Raw genomic sequence first — 15,563 nt, forward strand, 5'->3', positions numbered from 1 at the left:
GAATAGTTCTGATGTGGGTAGCTCTCCCACATCCACTGAAAACTGATGCAAAGAATTCATTTAACTTCTCTGCAATGAGCTTATCTTCCTTGAGTGCTCCTCTAACAATTTTCAGAGTAGCAGCCGTGTTACTTTGTTTTCACAAAAAGAACAGGAGGACTTGTGGCACCTAAGAGACTAACAAATTTATTTGAGCATAAGCGTTTGTGAGCTACAGCTCACTTCATCGAATGCTTTGTTAGTCTCTAAGGTGCCACAAGTACTCCTGTTCTTTTAACAATTTTGTTATCTACTGGCCCCACTGCCTGTTTGGCAGGCTTCCTGCTTCTGATATACTTGAAAAAATTCTTACCGTTAGTTTTTGTGTTTTTCACAAGTTGCTTCTCAAATTCTTTCTCAATCTTCCTTGTTATACTTTGACACTTAACCTGCCAGTGTGTGTGCTCCTTCCTGTTATCCTCACTAGGTTTTGATTTCCAAATTTTAAAGGGTGCTTTTTTGCTTCGGACTGTCTCCATTACTCTTCTCTTTAGCCATTGTGACATTCTTTTAGTCCTCTTATTGTGTTATCTGATTTGGAATATACACTTAGTCTGAACCTCTCTTATGGTGTTTTTAAATGGTCCCCATGCTGTTTGCAGGCATTTAACCCTTGTGATGGTTCTTTTTAATTTCCATCTAACAAGCATCCTCATTTTTGTGTAGTTATTCTGTAAAGTCAAATGTTACCATAATGGATTTTTTTGCTTATTATCTCCCTTACAAGAAAGTTACATTTAATTACATTATGGTCACTATTACCAAGTGGTTCAGTTATAGTTACCTCTTGGACCAGATCCTGTGCCTGTACCTTGATTATCATTCACACTGTAAGGAGAGTGGTCAGTTTGGATGAGCTATTGCCAGCAGGAGAGTGAGTTTGTGTGTGTATGGGGGTGGGGGGGTGAGAAAACCTGGATTTGTGCTGGAAATGGCCCAACTTGATGATCACTTTAGATAAGCTATTACCAGCAGGAGAGTGGGGTGGGAGGAGGTATTGTTTCATGGTCTCTGTGTATATAATGTCTTCTGCATTTTCCACGGTATGCATCCGATGAAGTGAGCTGTAGCTCACGAAAGCTCATGCTCAAATAAATTGGTTAATCTCTAAGGTGCCACAAGTACTCCTGTTCTTTTTGCGAATACAGACCTACACGGCTGTTACTCTGAAACCTGAATGCTTCTTGAAGCAGTTAGTCCTGGGTGGGCCAGTCCTTGCCTACAGACAGCCCCCCAACCTGAAGCAAATACTCACCAACAACCACATACCACACAACAGAACCACTAACCCAGGAACCTATCCTTGCAACAAAGCCTGTTGCCAACTGTGCCCACATATCTATTCAGGGGACACCATCAAAGGGCCTAATAACATCAGCCACACTATCAGAGGCTCGTTCACCTGCACATCCACCAATGTGATATATGCCATCATGTGCCAGCAATGCCCCTCTGCCATGTACATTGGTCAAACGGGACAATCTCTACGTAAAAGAATAAATGGACATAAATCAGATGTCAAGAACTATAACATTCATAAACCAGTCGGAGAACACTTCAATCTCTCTGGTCACGCAATCACAGACATGAAGGTCGCTATCTTACAACAAAAAAACTTGAAATCCAGACTCCAGCGAGAAACTGCTGAATTGGAATTCATTTGCAAATTGGATACTATTAATTTAGGCTTAAATAGAGACTGGGAGTGGCTAAGTCATTGTGCAAGGTAGCCTATTTCCCCTTGTTTTTTTCTACCCCCCCCCCCCCGACGTTCTGGTTAAACTTGGATTTATGCTGGAAATGGCCCACCTTGATTATCATGCACACTGTAAGGAGAGTGGTCAGTTTGGATGAGCTATTGCCAGCAGGAGAGTGAGTTAGTGTGTGTATGGGGGTGGGGGGGGGGGGGTGAGAAAACCTGTATTTGTGCTGGAAATGGCCCACCTTGATTATCATGCACATTGTAGGGAGAGTGATCACTTTGGATAAGCTATTACCAGCAGGAGAGTGAGTTTCTGTGTGTGTGTTTTTTTGAAAAAAAAAAGGGGGTGGAGGGGTGAGAAAACCTGTATTTGTGCTGCAAATGACCCACCTTGATTTTTATACACATTGTGAGGAGAGTGGTCACTTTGGATAAGCTATTACCAGCAGGAGAGTGAGTTTGTGTGTGTGGTTTTTGGAGGGGGGTGGGGCAGTGAGAAAATCTGGATTTGTGCTGGAAATGGCCCACCTTGATTATCATACACATTTTAAAGAGAGTGGTCACTTTGGATGGGCTATTACCAGCAGGAGAGTGAGTTTGTGGGAGGAAGAGGGGGCGGAGGGTGAGAAAACCTGGATTTGTGCTGGAAATGGCCCAACTTGATGATCACTTTAGATAAGCTATTACCAGCAGGAGAGTGGGGTGGGAGGAGGTATTGTTTCATGGTCTCTGTGTATATAATGTCTTCTGCAGTTTCCACAGTATGCATCCGATGAAGTGAGCTGTAGCTCACGAAAGCTTATGCTCAAATAAATTGCTTAGTCTCTAAGGTGACACAAGTACTCCTTTTCTTTTTAAGAAGCATTCAGTAATGGTGTCTAGAAATTTTATCTCTTCATCACGCCCTGAGGTGACATTTATCCAGTCTATATGGGGATGATTGAAATCCCCCATTAATGTTATATTTTCTGTTTTTATAGCCTCTCTAATCTCCCTGGGAATTTCACAGTAACTGACACCATCCTGGTCACGTGGTTGGTAGTATATTCCTACTGCTATACTTTTATTCTTCAAGCATGGAATTTCTATCCATAAGAAGTTTATGGTACAAATCTTTATGTAAGATTTGTGCCTTATTTGATTCTATTATTTCCTTTATATATAATGCCACTCCCCCACAAAGGCGACTTACTCTGTCATTCCTATATATTATGTACTATGGTATTACCATGTACCATTGATATCCTCATTCCACCAAGTTTCTGAAATGCCTGTTATATCAATATCCTCATTTAAAATGCCAGGCACTCAAGTTCACCCATCAGAGTATTAACACTTCTAGCATTTGTATATAAGTACTTGTACATTGTCAATATTCAGTTGTGTGCCTTCATGTGTTATTTTTAAATGGGATTCTATTTCCCCAACATAAAGCAAATTGACATATGTCTAGAAAACTTAAAACAAAAGAGCACCCTCTAAAACTTGGAACAAATACAATCTAAGATATCTGAGAGAGAAGATTGTTAAAAGGGGAGGTTGTGTGTGGAAAGTTGTAAATACGGAGCCAGCAACAGTCATTGATTAAAGGGAGTCAGGAATTCCTGCTTGGACCCCATTTTGCGATCACTACTGGATTGTCTAGATCATCCACAGGAGCTGGAATTGTTCATATGAATTGCTTCTGGTATCTCTGTGCAAGGAATATAACTGTCCCTGAACAAGTGTGATACCCAAGTGTGTGGGAAAGTATTTAAATAGTCCCAAAGCAAGCTGTAGCAGTAGGAGTGGGAATAATTTTTGAAAATGTAATTTTCAGACAATTTAATTTAATAAATTAGTTAGTTTGAGAATTTTCTATAAAATTGCTGCAAAATGAATTCTAATTTTTTTGTCAAACTGGAGTATTCAATTATAGATTATAGAGACAGCATACCAATTGCTTGGGGTTATTCCAGTTTCCCTATAATTCCCCAAATTATATTGTGTTCAAATCATACTATGTTCTATATTTTTAATTAAGGTTTCATTTTTGTCACAGAGTCCATGGTTGTCATGACTTTTTATAACGGACAATACGAATGACTGTTGATATGGGAAATTTTCATACGAGTAGGTAAATAGTGAGTACTCAGTTTGAAAGACAGGATTGTGACCAGTTTTACTTATAACCTAGAGAGCTACCAACTTAAAACCTGAGGAGCATAGCAGGTAAAGGGGAGCTGGAGTGCTCATGGTTAGAGTTCGTGGTTAGTCACAGATTTTGTGATAGTTTTTGATCTTTTTAAGGAAAGATGTAGCATTTACATTGCTGGTTGAGGATGTTTCCAGCACTTACGGATGCTGCTGCCTTTGCAGAGGCTGAGGCAGCAGCAGGAGTTCTCCCTTGCATGCTTTCCTGTGCTCCTAAATGCTTTGGGAGTGAACCAGCTAGGGTAACCAGATAGCAAGTGTGAAAAATCTGGACTGGGGATGGGGGGTAATAGGAACCCATATTAAAAAAAAGCCCCAAATATCAGGACTGTCCCTATAAAATCAAAAGGAGGACTTGTCGCACCTTAGAGACTAACAAATTTACTTGAGCATAAGCTTTCATGAGCTTATGCTCAAATAAATTTGTTAGTCTCTAAGGTGCTACAAATCTTCCTTTTCTTTTTGCGGATACAGACTAACACAGCTGCTACTCTGAAACCTATAAAATCAGGACATCTGGTCACCCTAGAACCAGCATATACATTTTAAATCTTTAAATCAATTTGTATTACAAAATAAAAGATTTTTATTTAAAAATTATTGTGACCCAGGAGTATTGGCATTTTACCAGGAATTTTGTGACTTTATCCTTCTATCCTCCATGACAGAGCCTTGAATTTTTGTCATTCAACAAAACCGTGACATGGCACTGGTCCGGTTTATAGTGAAAGCAAACTCTAAAACCAGAATGCCTTTTGCTGGTACAGTCAAAGATCTACTCTGGCTTTTTTAGCTGCCTTACTTGGATTATGTATATGGCAGCCGCTAGGCTGCATGATATTCTACCCAAACAACATACAAAATAGTGACTTCACACTGCCTCTGGCAGGATTTAGCAGATGGTGTATTTGAAATTGAATTTCAAATATGGGCATGAGAAGTATTTTTGACCATGAAAGGAAATAGAGCAATTCCCAAGAATAGTTTGTATTCATGGAAAATAGAAAGTAGAACTGCCTTCTGCTAGTATTTTGGATCCCCAAACCAGCTACTGCCACTGTATCTTCATTTGCTTCTCTGAAGCCTGTGCTCAGGATATGGGAGAAGGATAGACGGGAGAAGGATAGACTCAGGATCTTTGCATGCCACAATAAGGATAATTGGACAGAAATTGCACTAAAAACTAAACTACTTTGGGAAGTATAAAAATGTAGCATGAGTTGCTCTAGAAAACTGAACACATCAGAGAGGACTCTCCTCTCTCTTCCCAATCCTATCAACTCCGAAAAAAGACAAGCATAGTACAGCAACATTTATTCCCTCATATATACACAGAATTCTAATTATGCAGAGTCACGAAGTTCTAAAATGCTTCTACTTAATATGAAAATGTGGCCTGTGTAGAATGTATGTCCAAGCATACAGTGCCCCATTTTGACCAAGTATCCACTCTGCAGGTCACATCTCTGTGTGGGTTTTGTAGCGTTGACACAGTTTTAGTGGAAAAACAAGCAGGAGAAGATATGCATGACTCAACTGGAACTTTAAAAAAGCTGGTGGTGATTTGTTTTGTGGAATAAATAAACCTACTCAATTATTTAAACCTGGTGTGCACTGGTTTCTTTAGTGCTACACTTAAAAGAATATTACTATTCAGTTTCAAAGGAGTACATTATGTTTTTGAATTAAAGTGATTGCAATAATGTTTGTTCTTTCTTACAAAGAGACATTTTGGGGTTTCTTCCCATGTTGAGTTTACGATTAAAACTATATTTTTAAATTAGAATTTTGAATAAGTACAGCACACACTGGGTGAGATAATCAAAACATGGAAGTCGAGTCCGGTTGTCAAACTAGTATGAGTTTTGGATATGTAATTTTGTGTGACCAAATAAATTGTGGTATCTTCAGAGGTTGTACGCAGCATGAAGTGAGTGAGGAAAATGCCTGCCTGTGGCCTATGCAACTTTATGCAATCAGTTCTACTGGCCTCTTCTTTGTACCTTTGTCTCTAGGGAATCTTCAAACATACAATTTCTGTTAGTCAATTTTACAGCCCAGTCCTGCTCTGTTAATGTCAATGGCAGGTTTTACTGGTGGCTGAAATAGGAGCTAGGTATGCCCTTAATTTTTTGCTCCTCACACGGAACTCTGGATATCTTTGTGTTTTACAAGGGCTTTCTTTGATACTCCTTAACCCAGGCACAACTGAAATATTTATTATATTAAATAACAATATATGTAACAAGAAGCGCTGGTATTTTTAAACATATACTTTTAAATTACCTATCTTGACACTCCTAACAGATAGTAGCCAGGCCCATATTAATGCATTAGGCATAATATACTTTATTGTGGTTGTTTGATAACAGGAATGTTAACTGTACACCTACTATATGACATTCGAATCACACCTTCATTTCTTTCCCAAGGAGCCAAATGACCAAAAGTCATTGTGAGGCTGAACTAGTTACCTAGTTGCCTACAAGGATTTTACTTCTTAGTGCCTACAATGTGTAGATTAGAATTTTATATAAATACATATATATTCAGGGCTCACCGTAGCATCCATATATCAAAGACAAATCTGATACTCTTTCTCCTGAGAATAGAATCTTTTTAATTTTTTTCCCAATTTGTATATATTTATTTATTTTATTTATTTATTATTTATTTATTTATTGGTGATAAAGATGACAATAGTTTGAAGTGGCTTTAGTTTTTTTGGTGACGTGTCATTTCTCTGAGCTTTATTCCTTAAATCTTTTCACTGAGATCCCAAATGATCTGTTGTTTGCCTAATGACCTAGATTTGTAACTCTGCATAGATAGGTAGATAGGTAGGTAGGTAGATAGATAGAGATAGATAGGAGGGTGGTGAAACACTGGAATGCGTTACCTAGGGAGGTGGTGGAATCTCCTTCCTTAGAGGTTTTTAAGGTCAGGCTTGACAAAGTCCTGGCTGGGATGATTTAGTTGGGGATTGGTTCTGCTTTCAGCAGGGGGTTGGACTAAATGACCTCCTGAGGTCCCTTCCAACCCTGATATTCTATGATTCTATGATTCTATGTCTTCCCTTTGCTAAATTACCCACAAGTCATTTTATTAGCAAGTAGTTTTGGGTCTGCCTAATGTTTCTTAGTTGTAGTTGTTAGTCATCTAGAGCTATCTGACCAGAATAAGCCTTGTGCACACAAGATTTTCAACACTTTGATTTGCACGCCTAATTATTCCTCCCCACTACTTTTTGAACAGTTACTAATCTTACATTGTGATATTCACATTCAATCGTCTCTGACTCTAAGATACAGTCCTAAATGCCTGAAAATCAATTTGTATGCATCAATGCAGGTTTTTAGCTGCGTGACAGACACACAACACTTACACTATTTGGACCATTGAGTCCAAATCAATACCCAGGAGTTTCAATGGGGATACAAAACTCTGTTGGCCAATCTCAAAATCTGCCTTTCTCTCTTCCTTGTCTAAACATGGAACAGAAAGTTCTTTTTTTCACAGCTCTATTAATGTTCTCACAACGTCTATTACTAAGAGTGAAAAATATAAAATAAAGGTAGGAAGACATCAACAATAAACTGTATACAATGAGCTACAGTTTCAAAGGGCCCTCCTTTCATGGACACACAAACAGGCATTTTGTTTAGAAATCTGATTCTTGGGTGTTAAGTAACCTGTTTTGTGTAAGCGGAAGGTAGGCCCTCTGAATTATTTTTTCCCACTGTGCCCATAGGCAGACAAAAGCAAGAGGATTCAACAACCTCCTAGCTTCCTATCAAATTCCAGTTTGTATTCATCTAGTTTCAATGTACAACCATTGGCTCATGTTATACTTTTATCTTCTAGATTGAAAGCCTATTATTAAATATTTGTTCCCCATGTAGATACTTATAGACAGTAATCAAGTCACCCCTTAACCTTCTCCTGGTTGAGCTAAATAGATTGAGTGCCTTGTGTCTATCACTTTAAGGCATGATTTCTAATCCTTTAATCTTTCTCGTGGCTCTTCTCTGAGCCCTCTTCAGTTTATCTACATCCTCCTTGAATTGTGGGGACCAGAACTGGACATGACATTCCAGCAGTGGTCACACCAGTGCCAAATGCAGAGGTAAAATAACGTCTCTGCTTCTACTTGAGATTCCCCTGTTCATGCACCCGAGGATCACATTGGCCCTTTTGACCACAGCATCACACTAGCTGCTCATGGTCAGCTGATTACCCACCACAACCCCCCAGTCATTTTAAAATCATAGCTTCTCAGGGTAGAATTCCACCTTCCTGTACGTATGTCCCACATTCTTGGTTCCTAGATGTATACATTTACATTTAGTCATATTAAAACACATATTGTTTACTTGCACCCAGATTGTTCAGTGTCAGTGACTTGCCCCTTCTCATTATTTACCACTCCCCCAGTATTTCTGTCATCTGCAAACTTTATTAGGGATAATTTTATGTTTTCCTCCAGGTCATTGATAAAAATGTTTAAAGCCTAGGTCCAAGAACAGATCCCTGCAGGACCTCACTAGAAACACACCTGCATGGTGATGATTCTGAGTTTACAATTACATTTTGAGACCCATCAGAAACTAGCTTTTAATCTATTTAATCTGTGCCTAGTTAATTTTATATCATTCTAGTTTTTCAATCAAAATGTCAAGTGGTACCTAGTCAACCACCTTACAGAAGTCTAAGTATATTAATCAGTACTGTTACCTTTATCAACCAAACTTTTAATCTCATCAAAAAAGATGTCAAGTTAGTTTGACGGATCTATTTTCCATAAACCCATGGTGGTTGGCATTAATTATATTACCCTCATTTATTTTTTTATTAATTGAGTCTCGTATCAGCTGCTTCATTATCTTGCCCGGGATTGATGACAGACCTTTAATTATCCAGGTTTACCCTTTTTATCCTTTTTAAATATTGGCGCAACATGAGCTTTCTTTCCAGTTTTCTGGAAGTTCCCCGGTGTTCCAAGACTGATTGAAAATCAGCATTAATGCTCTAGCCAGCTCTGTTAAAACTCTTGGTTGCAAGTTATCTGGACTTGCTGATTTAGAAATGTCTCACTTTATGAGTTGCTATTTAACATCCTCCTGCGATACTAATCAAAAAGTCGATACTTATCAACATCATATAATAAGACTTTGTCTTTTTTCCCAAATACGAAACAGAAAAATGTATTGAACACTTCTTCCTTTTCTGCATGATTATTAATAATTCTACCATAATGATAATTCTACCATAATACCATTGTCAGGATTCTTTTTATTCCTAAAATACAAAAATATTGTCTCTTCTTCTGGTGTCCCCCAGGGATCTATACTGGGACCAGTGCTGTTCAACATATTCCTAAATGATCTGGAAAAAGGGGTAAACGGTGAGGTGGCAAAATTTGCAGATGATACAAAACTATTCAAGATAGTTAAGTCGAAAGCAGACTACAAAGAGTTACAAAGAGATCTCACAAAACTGGGTGACTGGGCAACAAAATGGCAGATGAAATTCAGTGTTGATAAATGCAAAGTAATGCACATCAAAAAAACATAATCCCAACTATACATATTAAAAGATGGGGACTAAATTATCTGTTACCACTCAAGAAAGAGATCTTGCAGTCATTGCAGATAGTTCTCTGAAAACATCTGCTCAATCTGCAGTGGCAGTCAAAAAAGCAACATAATGTTGGGAATCATTAGGAAAGGGATAGATAATAAGACAAAAATATCATATTTCCTCTATATAAATCCACAGTACATCCACATCTTGAATATAGCATGCAGACGTGGTTGCCCCATCTCAAAAAAGATATATTGGAATTGGAAAAGGTTCAGAAAAGGGCAACAAAAACTATTAGAGGTGTGGAAGAGCTTTCTTATGAGGAGAGATTAATAAGGCTGGGACTTTTCAGATTGGAAAAGAGATGACTAAGGGGGAATAAGATAGAGGTCTATAAAATCACGACTAGTATGGAGAAAGTAAATAAGGAAGTGTTATTAACTCCTCATAACACAAAAACTAGGGGTCACCAAATGAAATTAATAGGCAGCAGGTTTAAAACAAACAAAAAAGTATTTCTTCACACAACGCACAGTCAATCTATGAAAGTGTTTGCTAGGGGATGTTGTGAAGGCCAAGACTATACCAGATAAATTCATGGAGGATAGATCTGTGAATGGCTATTAGCCAGGATGGGCAGGGATGTGTCCTTAGCCTCTGTTTGCCAGAAGCTGGGAATGTGTGACAAGGGATGGATCATCTGATGATTAGCTGTTCTGTTCATTCCCTCTGAAGCACGTGGCATTGGCCACTGTCAGAAGACAGGATACTGTGCTAGATGCACCTTTGATCTGACCCAGTATGGCTGTTCTTATGTTCTTAACTCTTCTGGCCATAGATTTCTCCTTGTGTCTCTTTACTTCCCTTAGCAATTTTGTATAAATCCTATCTTCTGATTTATATTCATTACTGTCAACTTCCTCTTTCTTCCAGATGCTATGTCTATAGTAGACACCAACTAATATCCTGTCTTGTGCTTTTGCAACATTAGGACATTGATTCATAAGCATTTAAGATCATTTTCTTCTGAGTTGTCTGTGACTCAGAAACAGGTAATGTAATTTTTGACAGAGTGCCATTCCCTCTCCTCTTTTGCCCACTTGATCCTTCCTAAGTAGATTATAACCATTGACTTTAATATTTCAATCATGGGAATCATCCCACCAGGTTACAATAATGCCAACTAGATGAAATTCATGCTCATAAATGAGCAATTCCAATTCCTCTTGTTTGTTATCTAGGCTCCTAGCATTGATGTATAGGTAATTAAATAATTTTTCTCTTCGTGTCCTTTGTTTCTTTGGTTAATTTTGTTCTCACCATCTTGATTCTGTGCCAAATGAGTGCTCATATCATCCCTCTTTTTATCTTCCACTTTTGCTATCAGTTTTATCCCCTCCTGACTACTCTAGCCAGCCTGTTCCCAAGAATATTGGTCCCCCTTCTGCTGAGGTGGAGGCCATCCAAACTATACAGCTCCCCTCTCCCCACAGAAGGTGCAACAATGTTTCACAAAACCAAAACCCTCTGCCGTACACCACTTATGTAGCCAGTGATTCATTTCCAGAATCTTCTGCCTTTGTCTTTCTTTGCTTGTGGCACAGGAAGGATCTCAGAGAAGATTGCTTGGATATTCTACTTCTTCAGAATGCTTCAGAGGTTCCTGACATCATATGCTGTCTGTGAGCTATCCCGTGATGCATTCTTATTAGCGCATATGTATACTCATAGACTTTAAGGCCAGAAGGGACCATCATGATCATCTACTCTGACCACCTGCACATAGCAGGCTACAGAACCTCATCCACCTACTCCTGTTGTAGGTCCTTAACCTCTGGCTGAGTTACTAAAGTCTTCAGATCTTTAAAGACTTGAAAAGAGTTAAAGATTTAAAGACTTCAAGTTACAGAGAATCCACCATTTACTGTAGTTCAAACCAGCAAGTGACCTGTGTCACGTGCTTTACAAGAAAGAGAAACACACCCAGGGTCTCTGCCAATCTGACCAAGAGAAAATTCCTTTCTGACTCCAAATATTGTGATCAGCTAGACCTTGAGGATGTGGGAAAGACCCACCAGCCAGATACCTGGGAAATAATTCTCCATACTGACTCAAAGCCCTCCCCATCTAATGTCCCATCTGCAGCCATTGGAGATATTTGCTAATACCAGGTGCAGATGGGCCATAATACATTGTAGGCAATGTCATCGTACCATCCCCTCCGTTAACTATCAAGCTCAGTCTTAAAGCAAATTAGATATTTTGCCCCATTACTCCTATTGGAAGGCTCTTCCAGAATTTCAGTCCTCTGATGGATAGAAACTTTTGTCTAATTTCAAGTTTACGTTTATTGATGGCCATATTATCTATTTGTTCTTATGTTAACATTGGCCCTTAACTTAAATAAGTCCTCGCTTTTTTTGGTTACCCCTTTGATGTATTTGTAGAAAGCTATCATATCTTTAGGCTAAACTAGCCAAACTCTTAAATTTCCTCTCGTGAGGCAGGTTCTCCATTCCTCTGATCATCCTAGTAGCCCTTTTCTGCACCTATTCCAAACTGAATTCATCTTTCTTAAAAACGGGAGACCAGAACTGCGCACAGTATTCCAGCTGAGATCTCACCAGTGTCATGTATAGTGATAATAATAACACTTCCTGTCTCTACTGGAAATAACTCAACTAATGCATTCTAGAGTGGCATTAGCCTTTTTCACAGGTGCATCACATTGGTGGCTCATATTCTTCCTGTGATCAACCAATACACCCAGGTCTTTCTCATCCTCTGTCTCTTCCAACCGATATGTCCCCAGCTTATAGCAAAAATTCTTGTTGTTGGTTCCTATGTGCATGCATAGATTTCCTTGATGCATAGATTACCTTGCACTAGTAGATTTTATCCCATTTCTATTACTCCAGTCTTTAAGATTGTCCAAATATTGTAGGATATTCCCATCCTCCTTCATGTTGGCAATACCTCCCAAGTTTGTACCATCCACAAATTTTATTAGCACACTATCCCACTTTTCATGCCAAGATCATTAATGGAAATGTTAAAGATTGGTCTGAAGACTGATCCTTGAGGAACTCCATTAATAACCTCTTTCTAGTCTGACAGTTCATCATGAGCCACTATATTCTTCCCTTTAATCAGTTCCTTACCCACCTTTTGATTCTTGTATAAATCTTCCTCCTCTCCAATTTAACTGTAATTTCCGATGTGGAACTGTATCAAATGTGTTACTGAAATCCAGGTAGATTAGAGGTTCTGCATTGTCTTTGTCTAGAAAATCAATTATCTTCTTAAACAAAGAGATCCGGTTGGTCTGGCAAGATGTAACCTTTGTAAAACCATATTGTATTTTATGCCAATTTATCTCTATGTTCTTAGCTATTCTCTCTTTCAAAATTTGTTCCAAGACCTTGCATACAAGTGAGGTGGAATGAATGGGCCAGTAGTTTCCCAGATCACTTTTTTGGTCCTTTCTTAAAGACAGTTTCTCTCTTTCTAATTCTTCAATCATAGGGTAAAACCCCCAAATTTGTGGATTCATTAAAAATCCTTGCTATGGGGCTTGCAATGTCACGTGCCAGTTCCTTAAATATTCTTGGATGGAGATTATCCAGGCTCCCCAGTTTGGTCCAATTAAGCCATTTGAGTTTTGCTTCCACCTTGTATGTGGTCATTTTTACTTACTTATCATCATTTAGCCTCCATTAGCCACCCTGCCACTGCCCCTGAGCTCCTCATTACCCTTTTAAAACCTGAGGCAAAGTATTCATTTAGGTGCTGGGCCGTACCTACATTATCTTTAATCTCCTCCCCAGCCTCAGTGCTTTGTGGTCCCACTTCTTCTTTCCTACTGTGCAACCTGGACTGTTGAACTGCTGAGTTCCCTAATTCTCTAGCCTGGGCTGCCTTTTACACTGCTTTCCTGTCAGATCAGCCATTCCTAGCCTGCTCATGCACAGCCACTAGCAAGTAAAATCACTCCCAGATTTTTACATGAATGGTCTCCCAGCCATCCAGGAAGAGATGCAGAGTGACACCCATATATCCCCAGCCCCAGCCTTGCACCCGAGGAATGTGTGTATTGCACTGTACAGTGCACTGCTGAACAGTGCAAGCTCATAGTCTGTCATTGCAACATTGGGAATGATTGTGCGCACCAGCTTTGCTATCTCAAGAGAAGTGCCTCTTGCACTTCAATCCATATGCACACTGAATCCAGATAAAACAATAAAACAAGTTTATTAATTAGAGAAAGATGGATTTTAAGTGATTTACAAGTGATAAGGCATAAAAGTCAGAGTTGGTAACAAAAGAAATAAACAGATAAACACAAGCTAATTTCTAAACTTTTCCAAGGCTAACAGGTTTAAAAGCAAAAAGGTTTCTCTCACCCAAAAGCTTTCAGCAGTCTGTACTGGCTGGAAAACCTCCGGGCCAGGACCATTCCCCCCATTTCAATTATGCGTCCTTTAGTCTTTCAAGCGATCTTGCTGCCATGAGTAGAGATGAGGGGAGGAGAGGTAATTTATGTGTAGTGAGTTTTCCATTCTCATACCTTTTATCCCCCTGTGAGGATTATCCTCCACTGGGGTGTAGACAAAGCAGTTCTCTGTGTATGTGAGATTTGAAATGTCTTATCTTTGTTTACAGTCTACTATCTTTGTTAGCAACTCTACTATGAACTACTATGCCTACTACCTTTCTGAAGTACAAAGCTGAAAAGTCCTTTGAAACACATGATTTGTGTGATAATATTGCTTATACCCTCTTATTACCAATACCGAGATAAAAATATGTTAGAATATTCTTCCCAACACTAAGTAAAGCACACATAATCAGGGGAGGACCCCAGCTATACAAGAGAAGTAAAAATAACTAAGATTTTGCACAGACAATGCAAGCTTACAGCAACTTGTACTGATCATCTTTTATTTCTTTCCTCGTACAATGGGCCAAATTCATCCAGAAGGTAACTCACTGAAATCAATTGAGTCAAAATAAATAGAGTTGTATACCAGGGATAAATTGGTTCCTTTTTTTGTTTCACTTGCTTCCATACAGGACATTATTTAAAAAACAAACAACACCCCGCCCGCCAGTGTACTAATAAAAGTAATACATATACAAAGCAATACAATTTTTGAAGTTCATCGTTAGAGAATTTAGGATTGTTTCACATATTAAAATAAAAGTATTTGCAGTATTTAAAAAAAGCTGTCTCTTTTCTAAATACATTTTTGTCTGAATTTAAAAAAAAAATCCAAAAAGCGTTGATTGGAATGTTTCAAATTGCACTATCAACTTCCAGGATTTGGAGTACTGTTTAAGGTTTCAAATAATCCTCTTCATGATTGGGGGGGGCGGAACGGGGGAGAGAATGTATTTGAAACAAGAGACTGTCTTGCAACAGAATGCTCAGCTATCTCTCACTCCAGGGTGCTGTTATTAGAGGATTTTAATGTTACCAGATTAACAGCCACAGATGATCTCTTGAGCCTAAGATCCCCGATAAAAATTGGAATGCTGTGGAGATAAGAGTATACATTCTATTCTTTGCTGTTCCAGAAGGGGCTCAGGCACATAATTGAAATTTTTAACAGGTAGCATCTGCTGAGTATTCTCTCTCCCTCTGTCTAAATTACAAGATTTAAGGAAAACTTTGTGCTGCACTACATGCTGCTAGGAAGATCTAAGACCTCCTGTGCAAAAGTGGCTGGCAATGCACTGTTTTCATTCGAATGCAAATTTCTTTCTGGATGGGATTCAGGGAAAGTACCCACCCCCTCCACAGCTCCACCCCTGCCCTCCTTTTCTTTTGTGCCTTGTAAATAAATAAGAAGCAACTGCCTTTCTCTCTGAAGACACAGCTGCAGGGGGCTCTTAAAAAGGGGGAGAGAGAGAGAGAAAAGATACACACACACACAGGCACTGAGAGAGAGAAGAGAAAGAGAGAGATGTGGAGCTGGGTTTTCACACGCTAGGAAGGGTGACATTTTTGTTCTGCTTTTTTCGTATCTTCGGTTTCAGTTGCAGC

General features: G+C 39.0%; 1 protein-coding gene across 5 annotated transcripts in view; it reads left to right on the forward strand.

The window, feature by feature from the left end:
* CTNND2 (catenin delta 2) overlaps positions 1 to 15,563 on the forward strand; it is a 1,187,410-nt gene that overhangs the window by 697,634 nt on the left and 474,213 nt on the right. The window lies entirely within an intron of this gene.

Source organism: Lepidochelys kempii, chromosome 2, assembly GCF_965140265.1.
Source record: "Lepidochelys kempii isolate rLepKem1 chromosome 2, rLepKem1.hap2, whole genome shotgun sequence".
Taxonomy (NCBI): Eukaryota; Metazoa; Chordata; order Testudines; family Cheloniidae; genus Lepidochelys; species Lepidochelys kempii.